The sequence below is a fragment of the Passer domesticus genome, chromosome 30 (assembly GCF_036417665.1).
Source record: "Passer domesticus isolate bPasDom1 chromosome 30, bPasDom1.hap1, whole genome shotgun sequence".
In the NCBI taxonomy this organism is placed as follows: domain Eukaryota; kingdom Metazoa; phylum Chordata; class Aves; order Passeriformes; family Passeridae; genus Passer; species Passer domesticus.
Genome location: NC_087503.1, coordinates 3424063 through 3444011, shown reverse-complemented (window position 1 = coordinate 3444011; position 19949 = coordinate 3424063). Strand labels below are relative to the sequence as shown.

General features: G+C 50.2%; 1 protein-coding gene and 2 long non-coding RNA genes across 3 annotated transcripts in view; 1 reads left to right on the top strand and 2 right to left on the bottom strand.

The window, feature by feature from the left end:
- The window catches only part of LOC135287573 (zinc finger and SCAN domain-containing protein 2-like), a gene marked incomplete at its 5' end in the record, with an annotated part of 231189 nt that overhangs the window by 51934 nt on the left and 159306 nt on the right, over window positions 1-19949 (bottom strand). The window lies entirely within an intron of this gene.
- LOC135287686 (uncharacterized) lies at window positions 5208-7160 on the bottom strand. The gene is made up of 2 exons (XR_010351249.1): window positions 5750-7160; window positions 5208-5633 (listed from the first exon to the last, which is right to left on the bottom strand). It is a non-coding gene; the product is annotated as an uncharacterized LOC135287686 (long non-coding RNA).
- LOC135287652 (uncharacterized) lies at window positions 10308-12602 on the top strand. The gene is made up of 3 exons (XR_010351212.1): window positions 10308-10632; window positions 11016-11088; window positions 11212-12602. It is a non-coding gene; the product is annotated as an uncharacterized LOC135287652 (long non-coding RNA).

The window sequence follows — 19949 nt, the reverse complement described above, 5'->3', positions numbered from 1 at the left end:
TGTATCCTAATGCAGAAAGTCTTGGTTGTATCTGCACTCACAGTTCTAAAGGAAATAGATGTCAGTAGTTGCTATAAGGAATTGTTTTCCTACCCACACATCATTTCTGGCTCTCTGAAGTCAGAAATCCCCAGCATTTCTGCTGCACTCCGAGTTTGCCACTGAGGGATGGGAGAGGCAAAGGATTCCCTGTGGCTGAGGGAAGGTGAGGGGCTGGATGGGCTTGTTCCCAGCTTCCCTGGCTTTGCACCTTTGGCTGCAATCAGAGCACAGTCACACTCCCAGGTCACCCTGGGATAAACCAGACCCTGCCCAGAGCAGAGGGATCCCTGAATGTCTCACCCTCTCCAAAGGTCTCTGGGCAAGGTCTCAGCACTCCCTTGTGCTAAGGACACTCAGGGCTCCCTTGGCAAACCCAGCAGCATTTCCTCAGCTGTGGCAGCTCTGCCCTTTCCCGTGGGACATTCAGGGAACTGCCAGAGGCTCTGGCACAGATTTGCACCCAGGAGGGCAGCTCAGAGCTTGGAAGGGCACAGGAAGGAGATCCCCGGCTGTGCCCATGATGGGATCTCAGGGAGGGGGCTCAGCTCATTCCCCTTTCCCATGGACTGCTTTGCCCACAGCCCCACAGGTGCCAGGGAAGCTTGGACACCCCATTCCCATGGACAGCCCTGCCTGGCTGGAATGCCAAGGGCAGTGCCTGACTCAGCTGGTGCAAATGCCAGAGCCTCCCTGAGAGCAGCAGATAACAGTGACAATATCAGGGCAGTGCAGAAACAAGAGAAGATGCTGTGGTGCTGTGCCTGAGAGGACAGGGCAGAGACAGCCGGGCACTCAGGACAGTGTTCCCGTGCCCAGCTGTGCCCGGCACCTCCCACACACCAACAGTGCCCTCCTGCCCCAGCACTGCTCTGTTCAGCCCCCTCTCCTTGCCTGAGCATCTCCCTGGGCCTGGACATTCCCTGCTGAGAGGAGCCTTGTCCCTGCCAGCGCTCACAGAGCCCATCCCACCCTGTGTGCCCTGGCCCCGGCCCTACAGAAACCTGCCTGTGTGCAGGGCCCTGGCTGGGGCAGGCTCTGTGTGCAGGTGGGCAAGGGCAGCTCAGGAGAGCCCTGCTGGGCCCTGCAGAGGTGATGCTGCTGCTGTCCAGGGCTGAGGAGTGGCTGAGGGCCCTTTGGGAGGCTCCCAGCAGAGAGACTGACCAGCCAAAGTTACAGTTCTGGGGTCTCTGTAAATGTTCAAACATTCCTTTGGTGATCCTGTGTGTCCCTTTCAACTCAGAATGTTCTGTCATTCTGGGATTACAATTCCTGTTCTGCCTCCCTCATCCCCCTCTTGTCTATAATCAAAAGAGAAACACTCCCCCTGCAACTGTGTTGGAACAGTAAGGTAGTAACAGACCTTTATTGGAAGCTTCCAGGTGTCCCAGTGGGGATGGGGCACACCCGGACCCTGATTTCAACAATTTATTACGGTGGATTAATTAGGATATTTAATAGGAACATCCAATAGCAGATTGAGTTGCCCCAGTTGCATACCCCTGGGTCAACCCATTGGAGTAGGTCCAAGGGCTCCTTTGCCTTCACTTTTTGTTGTGACTGCTCACATTCTGGTAAAAAACTAAAATGTTCTTCCTGTAAGCCCTCCTCCTTATAATAAGACTATACAGAATTTCAGCAATGTATTTAGACAGTGATCTTATTCTTCTAAAATTTAAGAGAAAGGTTAGGAAACATACTGGAGTTAATTAAGTATTATAATTAGAGAAGTATATAATAGTAGTTTAATACAGTTAGTAAAGAGTATCATAAACTAAGGATTATAGTTTTATAACTATATAATAGTAATTTACAGAGATATAAATATAAAAATGTATAAAATGCAAAAATCTTTTTGTCATCACCCCAACATTCCCAGCCTTCTCCAAGCAGGAAATTGAAAAAACTCTCAGGAAAGCTCCTGACTTTCCAGCAATGCCAGGCTTACCTTCTTTGGGAAGTGTCCTCTGGAGCTGTGCCCAGGCTGGTGTGGAGCAGCAGCAGCACCTGCCCTGCTCAGGGTGGCTCCTTCCCCCCACAGCTTCTCCCCAGCGCTGGGAGCAGCTCCCCGGGCCGGCTGAGAGCTGTCCCTGGCAGGCAGCAGAGTCCCTGCCCCAGCACAGCACCCTGGGCTGCAGGAGCCTGCTCTGCAGGACAGCCCTGGGCACCCCTGGCTGCTCTGCACAAGAGACAATCAGAGAATGTACTCACAGAGTCTGTAGGCATTGGGATGTTCCAGCTTTAGGAGACAGCTCCAGGAGCTGCAGCTGCATTGTCCTGCAGCCAGAGGTTCCTGTGCCAAGGGCTGGCAGTGCTTCTGCCCCAGGCACTTCTCAGCACCTTCCCAGCCCTGACTGATTGAAGCTCTCTGTGCCTCTGGGCTGTGCCCGGGCTGGCTGCAGGCAGTGCCCCAGCCCTGCTGGGCTGGCAGAAGAGCTGCTCATCAAGAGAAATGTGCTTTTGAAGCTCTTCTTGCTTCCCAGGAGCTGCCTCTGTGCCAGGAGCCCAGCCCAGCTCAGCAGCACAGACACAGCACAAGGACTTTAATGACCCTCTGGGGCTTTGTGCTCAGGCCCTGAACATCAGTCCCTGAGAGGCAGCTGAAGAAACCTCTCCAGAACTCCAAGGCAGAATCCAACTCCAAAGTTTCTTGGACTTTTAATGGGTCCCACTGAGGGACATGACTGAGAAAGTGTCCCCAGGCTCCAGGCAGAGCAGAGAACTGGAGGCACTGATGCCAGGTGGGGACAAAGAGAAGCCAAGTCTTGGTGGCCTGGGGCACAGCAGGGTCTGTGCCACCAAGGGCTGGGAGGAGACACCTTGTCCTGAGGCCCTGGGGCCTCCTGGCACAGCCCCAGCCAGGCTGGGCACTGTCAGCCCCTTGTCCTGCCCTCAGCATCCCCCCCTAGCCCACATCCCAGTGGCCTCAAGGATCTGCTGGAAGGAGTCCCTAGGGAGCCTTGCTCAGGAATGGCCCTAGGGGCTCCTGAATATTTCCATGGACTGCAGGTTTTTCAAAGGACTTTGGGTTTGGTTTTGGGCTTGGAGTCTCTGAGAGGTTTGTGCAATCATGGCCTCCAATTATCTGCTGTAATTAGTCCCTGGAGAGCCTTTGTCAGTAACAACACTCAGTGGGGCTCATTAATGCTTCAAGGTACTTCAGTTATTTTCAGGTACTTGGTGTTTCCTTTTTGATACAGACTCTGTGAGAGGTTTGTGCAATCATGGCCCCAATTATCTGCTTTAATTAGTCCCTTGAGAGCTTTGTACTGACACTCATTGAGACTCATTAATTCCTTGAGATACTAACATTTTTTAGGGTACTTTGGAATTTCCTTTCCACACTGAGTCTCTGAGATTATGTTTTGTGCCATCCTGCCCTCTAATTCTCTTCTCCAAGGAGTCCATGAGGAGCCTGTGTTGGGGATTGACCTCACTGGGACCCATTAATTCCTTGAGACAGTTTGGTCTTTGACTCCTGGAAAAGTTTGTGCAATCTCTTCTCAGGCCCTGAGGTTCAAGGACTCAGCTCCAAATGCACCACGGGGCTCATTAGGATCAAACAAGTTTTGAGAAACCATTGCCCTGTCTTAATTTTCTTCTTTTCTTGTGCAGTTCATCAGGAAAGTTTCTGTAGTGGTATTGGTTTGCCAAACTGAGATTCTAGGCTAATGCATCAATTAGTGTGGTGGGTTCAGTGTTGGCTAATTATCTGTGCACTCACTAGGATATACTTACACATTTCCTGCTGTGAGACAGGAGTAGGTGGAAGGCAAAGTGGGCTCAAAACTTTAAAAGCGTATAAAGAAAATTTTATCAATAGTAACTAAAAGAAAGAGTAATAAGAATCAGAACAAAACTTTCAGAACACTTCTCCTCTCTCTACAACCTTTTCTTCCTTACTGACAATGTAACGAGACAAAACACAAGATTTTCAGTCAGTTTACTGTTGGGTTGTGCTTTTAACTGGTTCTAGCTGTTTTAAGTTCTACTTTGTAAATTGGTGCATTCTATTCTCCCCTCATGCTAATAGTGCTTCTGCTCAGTTGCCTCCTCCTCTGAATCCCCTGTCAGTTTCCCCATCTCCTCCCTGGTTGCCCTAAGAGCCATTGTATCCCTTTGCTCTGTCCCTCCCTGGTGCCCTGCCTGTCACTTGACAACCCAGTCCTTTCATCTAGAAGCTTCTCTTTAGGGCGTTGAGTGCTTGGCTCAGGGGCTGGGGCCCCTCCCCAGGTTACCTGTGTTTAGTTGTACAATAATGTCTGTATCCCTTTACCCACTCCTCCCTGTTACTCCATTGGTTGGAGGGCAGGCTTTGTACCCACCTCTCTTTATAAGCTGCCATTACTCCATTAGTCTTGTCTTTGCCTTCTGGTTTCCTCGGAGCCTCCACTTCCCTGCTCCTCAATAAACCCAGTTTATCCCAGAAGACAGAGTCTGCCTTTCCATCGCTCCTGCCGTAGCAAGCCCAGAGTCTGAGAAGGCATCCTTGCCTCAGGCGCACTCCCTGCAGCACACAAAGAGGGGAGAGTGCCCCCAGCGCTGCAGCTCGCATGCCACTGAGCTTGCCGGGGCCGCCCTGAATGGGGGATTTTGGACACGCGCGGCCGCAAGTAAGGGAGATAAAAAAGGATTGGGAGTTCTCAGGGGTACACATGTCCTTTAAGGGGGAACGATCCCCACGTGTCCAGTGCTGAAATAAACATACCGGCTTTACAACTTTTGCGAAGTTGCAGAGTTTTTTTCTTTCCACAAATCATAACCATGTAATGAGACCGATGCTAGAAAATAAACAGCTTGAGATGCTTTCCGCAGCAGTCCCATTCCATTCGTGATTTGTACATAGAGCCCTGGCCAGCAATAATGGGTGTGCTTCAAAAGAGGGATCTTGAGGGCAGAAGAACAAATGGTCCCTGCATGCCAAAAGACAAGTCGACGAGGCAAATGCCCAGCCTAGATGGGGAAGGAGGTTTTGGAGAAACTTAGAAAAAAACCAGGATGTATCATCTTTGGAAGGAGGATCAGGTCTCTCAGGATGTATTTAAGAGAGCTGCTGGAGCAGGTAGAAAAAAAATTTGGGAGGCCAAAGCTCAGTTTGAATTAAAATGGCAACTTCTATAAAGGAAAATAAAAAATGTATTTACAAATCTATCAATGATGAAAGAAAGTGTAAGACCAACATTTATTCTTTATTAGATGCATAAGAGAACTCAACAACTGCAGATGAGGAGAAGGCAGAGATGCTTAAAGCATTCTTTGCATCTGTTTTTAGTGAGAAGAATGGCTTGTCCTCAGGAAAACTGTTCTCTGTGGTCAGGGAGCAGAATGGGCCCCTGTTATCCAGGAGGTGGCAGTCAGAGAACTGCTGAGATGCTTGGATGTTCATAAATTTATGGGCCCAGATGGGATCCACCCCAGGGTGATGAGGGAGCTGGCAGATGAGCTTGCCAAGACATTCTCCATCATTTACCAGCAGTCCTGGCTCGCTGGGGAGGTTCCAGATGACTGGAAGCTGCCCAATGTGACACCCATTCACAACAAGGGTGGGAAGGAGGATCCTGGTAATTACAGACCAGTCAGCCTGACCTCAGTACCTGGTGAGGAAATGGAACAGTTTAAACTGAGTGTCATCACCCAGCACTTGCAGCATGGCCAGGGTATCAGACCCAGCCAGCAGGGGTTCAGGAGAGGTAGGTCGAGTTTGACCAACCTGGTCTCCTTTTATGACCAGGTGACCCTCCTGGTGGATGCAGGAAAGGCTGTGGATGTGTCTATTCGGACTCCAGCAAGGCCTTTGGCACTGTCTCCCACAGCACACTCCTGGAAAAGCTGCAGCCCAGGGCTGGGACAGGAGCACTCTGTGCTGGGTTCAGAACTGGCTGCATGGCCGGCCCAGAGAGTGCTGGTGAGCGCTGCTGCATCCAGCTGGCAGCCAGGCACCAGGGCTGTCCCTCAGGGCTCTGTGCTGGGCCAGCTCTGTTCAGTATTTTTACTGATAACATGGATGAGGGGATTGAGCCTTTCATTAGTAAATCTGCAGATGACACTGAGCTGGGAGCGTGTGTCCATCTGTTGGAGGGTACGAGGGCTCTGCAGGGAGATCTTAATGGTTGGATGGATGGGCAGAGTCCAGTAAGATGGAGTTTAATAAGTCCAAATGCCAAGTCCTGCATTTTGGCCACAATAACCCCCTGCAATGCCAGAGGCTGGGGATGGTGTGGCTGGACAGTGCCCAGGCAGAAAGGGACCTGGGGGCACTGCTCGACATCCGGCTGAACATGAGCCAGCAGTGTGCCCTGGTGGCCAAGAAGGCCAATGGCTCCTGGCCTGGATCAGGAATGGTGTGGCCAGCAGGAGCAGGGAGGTCATTCTTCCCCTGTACTTGGCACTGGTGTACTTGGCATTCTTCCCCTGGACTGGCACTGTACCTCGAGTGCTGTGTCCAGTTCTGGGTCCCTCAGTTTAGGCAGGACATGGAGGGGTGGGAATGTGTCCAGAGAAGGGCAACAAGGCTGGTCTTGAACACAAATCCTGTAAGGAATGACTGAGGGAGCTGGGGTTGTTTATCCTGGAGGAGACTCAGAGGTGACTTTATCACTCTCTACATCTACAATTTCCTGAAAGGTGGTTGAAGTCGGATGGGGGTTGGTCTCTTTCTCCAGGCAACAACTGACAGAACCAGAGGACACATTTTTAAGCTGAACCAAGGGAAATATAAATTGAATATTCTTAAAAAGTTTTTTTCAGAAAGTGTGATAAAGTATTGGACTGGTTTGCCAGGGCAGGTGGTAGAGTCACCATCCCTGGATATGCTTAAAAAAGACTGGATGCGGCACTCAGTGGCCGTGGTTCTGCTGATGTGCTGTTAGGGCTGGGTTGGACTCAGTGATCTTGAAGGTCTCTTCCAACCCCACAATTCTGTGATTCTGTCATTCTGTAACTCGATGATGCCAATGGGTCTCTCCCGGCTCAGCCCCTTCTTCAATTCTCACCCTTTGGCTCAGCCTTTGTGTCCCCTCAAGGTGTTGGCAGAGCTGTTGGGGACAGGGCAGGAGCGGGGCAGCCCCAGCGTTCCCCTGTGTGTGACACCCCAGCAGTGACAGCCCCAGCGTTCCCCTGTGTGTGACACCCCAGCGCTGACAGCCCCAGCGTTCCCCTGTGTGTGACACCCCAGCAGTGACAGCCCCAGCGTTCCCTGTGTGTGACACCCCAGCAGTGACAGCCCCAGCGTTCCCCTGTGTGTGACACCCCAGCGCTGACAGCCCCAGCGTTCCCCTGTCTGTGACACCCCAGCGGTGACAGCCCCAGCGTTCCCCTGTCTGTGACACCCCAGCGGTGACAGCCCCAGCGTTACCCTGTCTGTGACACCCCAGCGGTGACAGCCCCAGTGTTCCCCTGTCTGTGACACCCCAGCAGTGACAGCCCCAGCGTTCCCTCCCTGCAGACGCTCCAAGGGAAGCGTCCAGAGCCGCGTCCAGTCCACGGAACTGAGCGGCCACTGCCCAGCCCGGCCTGGGCTGATGTGGATTCCTCTGCACACAGCTTGGGGAAGGTCCCCCTGGCCACCTGCACAGTGCCACAGACAAGTGTCAGACACAGTTACAGAAAACCAACAAAAAACCAAACAAAACTATATGAAAACAAATAACCTGTCACCTAAACAACAACAAAAATAAAACCCAACGCAAACCAAAAAAAAACCAAAAGCCAACAAAAAGAAACAAACCAAACCAAAACAAAGAATAAAAACAAACCAAAGGAAAAAAACCAAACAAGAAAAAGAGAACTTCCCCTCAGCAGAGCTGTTCCGTCCTTCAGCTGTCATACCTGCACTCACAGAAGACCTGGATTTGCAATAAATGAGGATTCATTGGGCACATTTGCTGGAAAAGCAGGTTTAGGACAGGCTCTCAGCAGAACTGTTCTCAGCTGAGCCAAAAAGGCCCCTTTGGCAGCTGCAGGGCCATTGCAAATGCAGAGCCTCAGCCCACAGGGCAGAAAAGGGCTCTGAGTTCCCCTCCCGACACCAAACCCTGTTGCCAGGCTGCTTCACACGCAGGATTCTTCTGCAGGACTGCGCAAAGCTGAGAGTGGGCTCTGGCTTCTCCATGGTGCGTGTCCTAAAGCTGCCTGGGAGAAGAAATTTCGGGTCAGCTCGGCTGGCACAATCCCTCCTGGAACAGGGCACAGCACTGGGAAGGGCTTTGCGTGCCGAGGCTTTGCTGCAGCCAAGGAAAGCTCCTGGCTCAGGGTCACCTTTGCTGCTCAGCCAGAGCCCCGAGTGCCCCAGCAGCAGCAGCAGCAGCAGCAGAGAATGGCAGCCTTGCCAGGGGCTGGCACAGGAGGGGAGATTTCCCCCTGGAGAGAGGCTCCTATTGCAGTTTTTGCATTCAGGCAGCTGCAGATTTTGAAATACAAAGCTGTGTTTTGTGTCAGGTACATACAGCCAATGTGTGTATTTGTGATTGTGGTATGTGTGGAAACCCACCATGGGACAAATATAAAGATGAATTCTAATAAATAACTGAGGAAGTAAAGCATGGAAGAAGACCTTTGAACCTTTCATTTGTTTGCAATTAACCTTTATAAGTCTTCAGTTGATTTAGGAGCATTTGAATTAAAGCTTTAAGGATGTTGCTGTTTGACAGAAACTTTCTGCTTGTAGCTAAGCCTTAAACAGTTTTGCAATAATAACCTTTTGAAGTATAATTTTAGAATATTGCTTTTTGTAAGGAACTTTGAAACTATAGCTTTAGAATATATAAAAAGGAAACATGCTTATCTCAACACCTTAACACTGAAAAGCAGCTTGAGAAAGGAAGGTGAACATCAACTCAAGGACTAATAGTTTCGACCAAGGGAAGCTGGACATCACTGTTAGGAGATTTATAGTCCTTGCAATTAAAAGGTGGACCTGCATCTGGAATCTGGACCTCACCAGCTGAGAGACTTCTTTCAGAAGCCAGACCCCACCGTCTGGGGATACTCCTTTCTGGGATACATCCTGAGAAAAACTGAATCACAATAGTGTATAGAATTGTCATGTAAAAATTGGGAATCGAAACTGCTGAGAAAGTTTATGAGTACCCTTGTAAATATCTGTAAGCCCCAACTATCGGCGTGCAGTTGGAGGGAGAATTTCCCCCTACTGTAGCCAGCGCTGTATTGCTCATACTTTACCATATTAATTAATAAATTGATTGCTTCTTGAGTTTTGGCCTCATCAAGCTTCTCATTTATAACATCCCCATTCCCGATCGTGTCCCCATTCCCATTCACTGTCCCCATTCCCAGTCCCGGTTCCCATTCCTTGTCCCCATTCCCGATCCTGTCCCCATTCCTCGTCCCTGTCCCCATTCCCATTCCCATTCCCATTCCCATTCCCTGTTCCCTGTCCCCATTCCCAGTCCCAGTTCCCATTCCCGATCCTGTCCCCGTTCCCATTCCCGATCCTGTCCCCATTCCCGGTTCCCATTCCCATTCCCTGTCCCCGTCCCCATTCCTTGTCCCCATTCCCATTCCCTGTCCCCATTCCCATTCCCATTCCCTGTCCCTGTCCCTATTCCCATACCCTGTTCCGATTCCCTGTCCCCATTCCCATTCCCTGTCCCCATTCCCATTCCCATTCCCATTCCCATTCCCTGTCCCCATTCCCATTCCCATTCCCTGTCCCCATTCCCATTCCCAGTTCCCATTCCCATTCCCATTCCCATTCCCATTCCCTGTCCCCGCCATCGCTCCGCCCCCCCGCCCCAGCCCTCACGTGACCGAGGAAACCCCGCGCTGCTCCCGCCCACCAATCCCAGCGCGCGATCGCTCCTGTATTTGCATAACCACGCCCTTTTGGCCTGGCCCCGCCCCCCGCCGGCTGCAGCCGCCTCCGGGCGCTGTTTGCTCCCAGTTCGCTCCCAGCGCTCCCAGTAAGAGCGGGGCTGGCCGGGACAGCGCTCCCAGTTCCTGCCCGCTGCTCTCACCATCGCTCCCAGCGCTCCCAGTAAGAGCGGGGCTGGCCGGGACAGCGCTCCCAGTTCCTGCCCGCTGCTCTCTCCATCGCTCCCAGCGCTCCCAGTAAGAGCGGGGCTGGCCGGGACAGCGCTCCCAGTTCCTGCCCGCTGCTCTCTCCATCTCTCCCAGCGCTCCCAGTAAGAGCGGGGCTGGCCGGGACAGCGCTCCCAGTTCCTGCCCGCTGCTCTCTCCATCGCTCCCAGCGCTCCCAGTAATAGCAGGGCTGGCAGGGACAGCGCTCCCAGTTCCTGCCCGGCGCTCTCCCCATCGTTCCCAGTGCTCCCAGTACCGCTCCCAGTGCCGGGCAGGCGGGGCCGCTTCGGAACCCCCCGGGCAGAGCGCGGCTGCTTTTGGGTGTCGGCACCGCCCGGGCCGGGCTGGGAGCGGAGCAGGAGCGGGAGGGAGAGGAGGGAGAGGGGAGGAGGAAAAGGAAAGGGAAGGAGAGGATCGGGAGGAAAGGAGCAGGAGCAGGAGCAGGAAGAGGAGGGACGGAGGAGCAGCGGGAGGAGCAGCAGCACCAACCCCACGCGGTTCCCCCGCTCGGGCCGCGGCTGCCCCGGCTCCGCCGGCATCGCCCCGGAACCGCCGGTGAGCGGGGAGGGGAGCTCGCCCCAAATCCATCGGGGGGCTCCGGCAGGGTTGTTTGGCAGGGCAGGGGATGTTTGGGTCTCGCAGGACCCCAAAGCTGAGCCGGAAATGGCCCCGCAGGGATCTTGGGGGGTGCCACGAGGCGATGGCCGGTACCGGCAGGCAGAGGAGCGATGTTGGGTTTGGGGATCCCCGGGAGAGCCGGGGGGAACGCGGGAGCCCCGGAGTGGGGAGAGCACCCGGAGCCGGAGGGGAGGGGGAGGCTGGGGATGAGCGGGGTCCGGGCCCCCCAAGGCTGAAGAGGGCAGTGACTTCTCCAGCTGCACTTGGGCAGCGGGACCATCAAACCCAACATGCTCACCCCTTGTTTTCCCACAAAGCAGGATTTCCCGTCCCCAAACCTTGGCTGGATGGAGGAGGAGGCTGCAAGGAGGATGCCCCAGGACACCCAGGCAGGTGAGGAGGAAGTCAGTGCCCCTTTCCCCCTCACTCCTGCTCCATCTCCCAGCCCAGCATGGCCCCCGGCTGCCCTGTGGCGTGGAGGCAAACCCCATCCTCTCCTTGTCCTTCCTCCCCCAGACAAGGAGCTGAGGATGGAGACCAGGGAGGACAAATCCCCACGGCAGAACCTCGTGGAAGAGGCCATTTTGAGCAGCTCCAGGGCACAGGAATATAATGGGGAGGAAAAGCCCCAGACATCCTGCGGGAGAAGTGGCTCCAAACCCAGCTCAGGGTGCTCTGAGGAGAAAAGACCCACCCTGAGCCAGGAGAGTGGACAGAGCTTCAGCCAGAGCTCAGAGCTGGTGGTCCATGAGCAGCTTCATGATGGGGAGAAGCCCTACAAGTGCTTGGAGTGTGGGAAGAGCATCAGGCAGAGCAGCACCCTGATCCACACGGGGGAATGGGCCTATGAGTGTGGGGAGTGTGGGAAGGGCTTCAGCTACAGATCCACCCTTTTGACCCACTGTGAGAGTCTGTCCGAAACTTCCCTCATTTTTTGCCTCTCGATCGTCATGAAAGCCAAGACCACCGGGGAAAGGGAAAGATTCTGTACTGAAAATCCAGGTCTGTCCGGTCCACCAAGCCAGATTATTGCCTACGGGTGTGTTTGCTCAACTCATGGAACACTGCACCCAAGAAGGGGCAGTGTACTCTCCTTCACCTGCATCACCTAGCAACGCTAGTGCTGGAATTTCTCCACCCTTCTGACTTGGCTGGACTTTCTCTCTGGAATGACCTTCCCAGAGATCACCACTAAAAGACCCTCCATTCCCAGTACATCATCCACCGTGACAGATGCACTGAGATGGGAGAGGTTTCTCCCTCAAGGACTGAGACATGCGACCCCTACATGGAAAAGCTCCCCTCTTCTTCCCAAAAGGATTGAGAGTAAAATCCCCACCGTAGGGTGAGGAAAGGTGTGCGTGGGGACTGGAGCAAGTTTTGCAAGCGACCACTGGACTGAGAAGACAATGGTTCCTGCCTACAACGTCTGCTGCTGACAACACCTGCTCCTGATGGACTACTGATGGACACCTTGTACCCTTTATCAATAGACTATTTTGAAATGGGTCCCCTTCCCCCATTTCAAAAGGACTATAAAAGAGGTTAGAGCTGACTGATACCATTGAGATCTCCCCTGACGTGAAGACAACTGTTGCCATGATATTTTAGTGAAAAAGCCTCTGCTAGGATTTTTCCTGTCCTGAGGAGCTGATGGTCTCAGGAAAGAAATATAAACAATAACTATCTGCTGCTGTGGAATGCCACAGGTGCATCTTCCATTGGTCCATGTGGATTGTTTTAAATCAGTGACCAATCACAGCCACCTGTGCCAAGGCTGTGAGCAGTCACAGGATTTTTGTTATTCATTCCTATTCTATCCTTGTCTTTGTAGCCTTCTGATCTCTTCTCTCTGTTCTTTTAGTATAGTTATAATGTAGTATTTTAGTATAATATATAACATAATAAATCAGCCTTCTGATGAAAATGGAGTCAAGCCTCGTGTCCTCACACAAGGGGTTCTTGCCGAAACAAGAATGAAGAATGAACTAGGCATTCTGGAGTGGCTGCCAACCACAATACCCTTGAACCCAGAGGCGGAAGAACACCGATGGAAAAGAATAAGACACCTTCTTAGTCAGTGGGAATGGCCTGAAAGGGGGGGAGTGGTGGGGCAGATTGGGTGTCCAGCTGATCCAGTTGACACCCCCTCTCTTGTGGCCATGGCAAGAGCTGGGTGGGATGGCCCTGGCAGAAAGGTCCCCTAGGATTCCCACTGATCCAGGCTCTGACCGTGGCTCTGTTCCTCTCCCTTCCAGCCCTTCAAGCCCTGAGGAGAGATGACCGCCCTTCCCAGGCAAACATAGTAATTCAACAGATAGTCAGTGGGAGAGCTGCAGAACTGGCTCAGAAGAACCAGTGTTTGTAGAAGACCTGCAAATGCCATGGAAGATGAGACTGCCTTGAGACCAGAAGAGACCAGCTGGAGCTCCAGGCACAGCTCGTGATTGGCACAGCTGAGCCTGTGGGAAACTTGCATGGCTTCAGCCCTCTCCCTGCTTATAGAGAGCTCCCTCCCTCCAGCCCTCAGACTCTGCCCATCCCTTCTTTTTCCCTCCATTCTCCCTCCCTGTTCATGGCTCTTTCCCTCTAGTCCTCAGATCCAGCCCTTCCTCTTTTCCCCCTCCCAGCTCATTCCTTTGCTTCCCCTGCCATTACTAAACAGTTTGGCTCCTTCACTTTGCCTGCATCCCTGTGGAGCTGCAGCAGAACAAATCCGGGGCCCTGGGACACACAGGCCCCTGCTGCCGTTCTCTGCCACGCCGTGTTTTGTGCACAGAGCCAGAGGAACGAGGGCAGCTCAGGCTGGCACGGTCCCTCTGCTGAAGGTGCAGTTCCACAACACTGTGCAGGTACAGATCCTGCTGAGCACACGGAAGGCCAGCAGTGGCACAAGGAGCCCGTGTGTCAGGAGCCAAGTCCTGTCTAGAGGCCCAGCCACATTTGATCCGCTGTTGAGCACGTCAGCAAGATAATGAAGAACAGACAGTGAGGGAAACCTTATGGTTGAACTGGTGGGAATGTGACCCTTGAGAGAAACAATGGATTGGTCAATTGATGGGAAGTTAACCTGTGACAGAGGAACAGCACACAGTGGAGCTGTGGTTGGCATGGAGGTGGTATCAGAAGCCATTGCGGCCTCATCTGATGCACTGGCCAAGCGTGAGATGACATCCTAAGTGGAAAAACTGCAGAGGAGGAGATGTCAGGCCTGTTTCTGGTGTGGAGGGATGAAAATGACAAAGTGCACGCCCTGTTGATGCAGGGGATGCCCTGAAGGTGGGTGGCCTGCCTGCTCCTCCCACTGCAGCACCACGCTGAGATACCCTGAGAGCTGCCCAGTGCTCCTTGCTCCTCTCTGCTGACACGTGAGCCTTTGTCTGGGTTCGGGGTGGCCCTGACTGTGTGAGGGGGGCTACGTGGGCACGAGACAGCCGGTCCTGTCCCGCTGGGTCCCAGCAGTGCCTGGCAGCTGTCCTGAATCCACGTCAGGATGCTGGCCAAGAGCGGCCCTGGAAGCTGAGGCACAGGTCAGGGCCCATGGTGTTCCCTCAGGATACAGCAGTCCCGAGGGGTCTCCCTCATTCAAAGAAATCTGCAGACAAATGCATTGTCCACCAAAAGCCCTTTTATTGAGCTGACGGGAGGTCAGGGGTCTGCACCCCACCAAAATGTTTTTTCTGCCATGTATAGATTTCAGTCGGTTGATGTAGGAATTGTATCAAAAATACCATCCATCTTTACCCTGCTGAGGTGATTGCATAGGCAGGGGGTTAGAAATACATTCTGTCAGATTCCTGTACTTGAAGCTGATGTCCAGGCGCTGGCCAGAGCTGTCTCCATGCCCTAAAGCAGCAATTCTTCCTCATGCCTTCCCTGCCCAAGGCTCATTCCCTACTTGCCCTTCCTTCTTCTGGTAGAATGTGTCTAAAGCTTTCTTCAAGTCCCTCTCCTGTCAAGTTAGACCTGCCAGGTTTTTCTTATGCTAACTGCTGCTAGGTACTTACCTGTGTCTGTGCTAAGTACTTGTTTGCTTATGTGAATTGCTTGTGCTTGTGTCAAACAAAGGCCTTGTTTCATCCTCCCCTTCTCTTTATCCTGATGCAAATTCTTTTGCAAGATTCCCTCCACAGTCCACAGGACATATGTACTGTTATGCTGCTCTTTTAATTTTCTACCACATCCATAGGTTCATGATGGTTAAGAGGAGGGTTAATTTTTTTTTTTTTTTAATTAGAACTGGTTTGCTGAGGAAGGTAAAACTCGGAGGAGCTGTTGGTGATTGCAGATTTGTCCATCACAAGAAGACATCTGACTCATGATGTTCTCTTTATTTCTCTGTTTTGGTGATGATTTTGGTAACTTCTTTGATACAAATTTGAGTGTCCATAAGGCTCTGTGAGATGCATTTTTGACTTCTGCCACTAGCCATTCTATATTACGCTGGTACAGTATTTGTTTTAGAACATTAATGTTCCTTCCAGTTTGGAATTTGGGTGCTTCATGATACACATCGTACACATTCTGCATAAGCTCAAGAGAAGTTATTGTGTGGTGCAACTCAAGTAACATCCATTTTTGTTTATGAATTACAAATAAGACATTATTATCATTAGCACTTTTATTTGAATAATCTGTTGTAATAGTTGTGCAAGGAGATCTCACCCAGGCACATCCCCTTCCCACATAACATACCTGTGACTGTGCATGGGTTACTGGGCTCATTTCACAAATACAAGGGCTGCCCTCAGTGTGCAGACACCGATCCTCTCTGTCAAGCCCTGCATTTTTGCACACAAAATTCAGTGCATCCCTTGGCACACATGCTTTGATACTAAGAATCTGCCACTTTCCAGTTTTCTTGTTGAAAATGGCCCACACATTATGCTGAATGGGACTGAGAGTTACATGAGTTCTTATAGCTCCAAGGGCCAAAATTGGAATTGCACTGTATTTTGTTGCATTCTTAATGGTTAATGTAAAAGACTGCAGGGTTCTGTTCATTTTATGGGAAATTGACCAATTGCCACCAAGTGTGGAAGTCTTTTTCAAATTCCTTTGTGGTTTCATTTTTAGGCATGATTTAGTTAATTCTCATGGCAATTTCCCCAGCTCTCCTTTTTCTATGTTTTCCTGAGATTACAAACGGTAGCCACAGCTGAGCTTGTCTACACTGAAATGCTAAAGAAATGTTACCCTGTAGTTTTCCCATAAAGCCAACAAGTGCTGGAAACAATCCTGCTGTGTATTGTTGGCCAGGGTGGTTAATAGGTTAGCTGCCAGGCTGTGGGTTTGGGCAAGTGTTAGCAGGGCTGATCTGAGAGGATTTTGTGTCTGTCCAATATAAAAACTCACAGTGCTTCATTTATTGGCTAAGACTTCTTGATCAATAGAATTTCATATTCCCAGTTCAGACCCAAACCATCCCCTTAAGCCTTTTTTAGACCTATGATTTGGTGTCTGGGAATGTATCCATGTCTCCTTTTAGGCTTTGCTGTATGAATGGGTAGTATTGCTGTTTAATTTTGGATCTTCTAGCCTCTATCTTTACATCCAGCTTTTTCAGAGAGTACTGTGGATCTAAAAGCAACAATTGTTCATTTGTTTTTCTTACCACAGAGTGAAAGACTATATTATTTCACATACGGGTCCCGTGCTATGCCATTGTTTGCTAATGTAAAGCTGTTTGTTTCAAGTTTAAATGCCTATTGTGTAACCCGTTCTGTTTCACTCCTTGTCGAGTACCCAAGGCATGGTAACAGGTTTCTTCAGATACATTGCCTGCCTTTAGGCAAGCGTTTCAGAAACCTTCAGAAACCTTACACTGGCCCCTGGTAGTGTTACACAGGACACTTACTTTATTAAAGTTCCCAGTACAAATGGCTGAGTATTCTGAGTACCTCAGCCCATAAGAGGATGTAGTTGTGCTGTCAGGATTCCATGCATATCTGGGTTGCCATCACACGGTCATGACATTGGGCATGATATACCCTAACAGGATGATTGTGCTCCCAGCTTCCCCTCCAACTTGACTGGTTACTGTTTCTGATGGCCTGGAATATGCCAAGAATGAAATTCAATTCTCAAAAGCAAATCCTCTGTGAGACCTGTTCCACGTACTAAGCATACCAGCAGGACGGTTTATTATTCTAGTGGCACAAGAGCTGCCTGCTGGAAACAATATTTGTTGGGTCGCATTCCTGGCAGGCTCAATTCCTGTATCTCTGTGTGATGATGGTCCTCCCACCCCACCTGTGCCCCACAGAAGAAGGGAACTATCTTGTGCTAGGTTATAGTCTCCCCTTTTAATTTGCATAGCGCAAAAATCCTGATAGGAATCACATGAGAATGGATTCACATGCTGCTTGTTAGAAAGGTCACGGATGCACATGGTCACTGCAGTAATCTCATCTAAAAGAGATTTGTGAGTTTCAAATTTACACGCCATAGAGGTCCTGCTTTCAGGTGGGACAAGAAAGGCCAGCATGGAGTCAGGTTTTCCTCAATCTTCAACTGCTCGGTCATTAATCCTTAATATGGCGTAAAGTGTTTTTATCTTATTAATCCCCTTTAGCCAATTAGGTCCTGAATATTTTTGAGTGCTCCATCTACCAGGATCTTGAAGGCCAAGGAGATCATGATGGTAGTGACAGTCATCTACTGTGCCTTGGATTCTAATCAGAAATATCGGGAAGATGATGATGGTGTGAAGTGCATCTTGGTTTCTTCTGTTCTTTCTGAGGTCCAGTTATGGACTCCACTTGCCTTTTGCAGAAGTCTTTTAATTCTGGAATAGTGTAGCCAAGAGGTTAATGCTTCAAGCCTTAAAGGCTGTATAAGTGATTAAAAGTACTAATTAGAGTCCTTTCCATTTTGGGATAAGAGGCTTTCCCCCAGGGGATTTGACATATACCTGGTACCCAGGCTGGATTTGTGGAGAGGAGCATCCTCTTGCTCCTCTGCTCAAAATGTGTTGATTTATTTGCTGCAGCTGTTGTGTTAGTTGCACAGCATGGTTCTGCAGATACCCCTCCCCAACTTGTACAGTATCTTCCCCTTCATAGTTATGCTTATATGGTCTTCTGTACAGTATTTCCAAGGGATTCAGATTTTCTTTTGTTCTTGGTCTCCTGGAATCCGTAATAAAGCCAAAAGTAGGGCCTGGGGCCAAGGTATGTTGGCCCCTTGTCCAGTTTTGACTATTTGCTGTTTTAGCAGATAATTCATCTTTTCCTCTTGGCTGCTGGCCTGCGGCCAATACAGCATGTGTAGGTGCCAGTTGATTTGGAGCTTATTGCAAAGTTGCTGTGCAATATTTGCTAGGAAACGTGGCCCTCGATCGGAGGAGATGTCTAAAGGCAATCTGAACCAGGGCATTATGTTGTTTAACAAAATCTTCTTTGGCTTTATTTGTTTGGCTTGGGAATGCCTTAGGTCATGCTGAGAAGGTATCAGTGAAAGGTAAAAGGTATTTATAGCCCCCTTTTCTTGGCAATTCAGAAAACTCAACTTGCCAGTACTGTCCAGGATATTGTCCCTTGTCTACTGTGCCAAGGTCAACTCTAGTTCGTGGATTGGTTCTGAGACATTATTACACCCTTGGCTTACCTGCTTTCCACTAGAGTACAGGTTGCATCTTACACTTGTCCTCATCAAATAATTATGTAAGGCATCCCCTTCCCACTGTATACAATTATGTTCATCTGCAATTAATTTTCACAATGCTCTTTCAGGTATAACTGTCTATCTCTGAGGAGTTGCAAAAAGAATATGTTTCCATTCTGCTCATGAATTCCTTGCTAATTCTAGATCTTCCTGATTATACGACATACATCATTGTCATATTGTTCCTTACCTTCGGGAATTAGTGGTGCCTGAACCTCAACATGGCTTTGTTCTGCTGCTCTTTTTGCAACCTGTTACCCCTTCTGGGGTCTGTTTCTCCTTTCTGATGTCCTTTGCAGTGCATAACTGCAACCACTTGAGGTACTAGTACTGCCTCCAACAATTTTAAGATTTCTTCTGAATGCTTAATTTGCTTTCCTTGAGCTGTCAATAGTCCTTTTCTTTCCAAACTGCTTCATGGCACATATTACTCTGAAGGCATACTTGGAATCTGTTCATATATTGATCCTTTTTCCTCAGGCTGGTCAGAAGGTACAGGTTCAAGTGATTATCTCTGCCTTCTGAGCTGACTTGCTCTGTGCTAATTGCATATCCTGATTTTCACTGATCTGCTCTTACAAAGACACTCCCATCTGTGTACTGAGATTCTGCTCCTGGATTTGGGGTTTCTTTAAGATCTGGGCAGCTGGAATACAGTGACTTCATGGTTTTGATACAGCCATGCTACAAAGGTTCCTTGTCTGTCTGGTGAGTGACCAGGAATGCTGCTGGATTAACTAGAGAAGAGATTAGTTTGGTAATACCACATTGTTCCACCAAAACTGCCTGATGTTTAAGCAATCTGGAGGGTGAAAGCCAACGCCCACCCTTTTGCTCAAGAATTGCTGCTACTGAATGTGAGATAAATACAATTATTTGTTTACCTAGAGTGAATTCTCAGGCTTCTTGGATGTTTGAAACAAGAGCAGCAACTGCTCACACTCAGGCTGTCCCCTACTCACTTCATCCAGTTGTTTTGAGAAGTAGGCTATTGCTCTCTTCTATGGGCCAATTGTTTGAGCCACTACAAGGACTACAATCTCTACGCCCCCTACACAACAAACAAGGGATCAGAGGGTTACAAGGAGCATAGGGCATCAGTCACTTTGCTTTCCCTGCCACTCCCGTCATCAGAAAATGGAAATGCAGGTAGAGCTACTGCACTTGGTTCCTGTCAGACTGTAAGTCTCATTCGTGTCAGAGTCACTCTGGCCTTTCTCACCATCTACTTCTTCCTTGTCCCTCACCTGCCAAGCCCCTCAGGGTGACAATGGAAATGCAGTTCCACATATTCACACTCTTTCATACAACACAAAAGGGTACTTAGGGGCTTTCCCACAAACTAGAAAATTGTCTGAGCGCTTAAGGTGCTCCAAGCATCCAAAAGATATCATCCTATTGCTGGAAAAAATTCCCAGCTAGGCTGCCAGGGACCTATGTCCTCCAGAACCTCCTGAGAGTATTTTAAGTTCTCTAGACAATCAATTTCAATTTCCAATCTGCAAGACCATTGTCCTGGTTCGGGGCTTGTTTGGGACATAACCCCCAAAGGGGCTTCTCTACAAAAGCAGCTCCAATTGCCCCTCCCC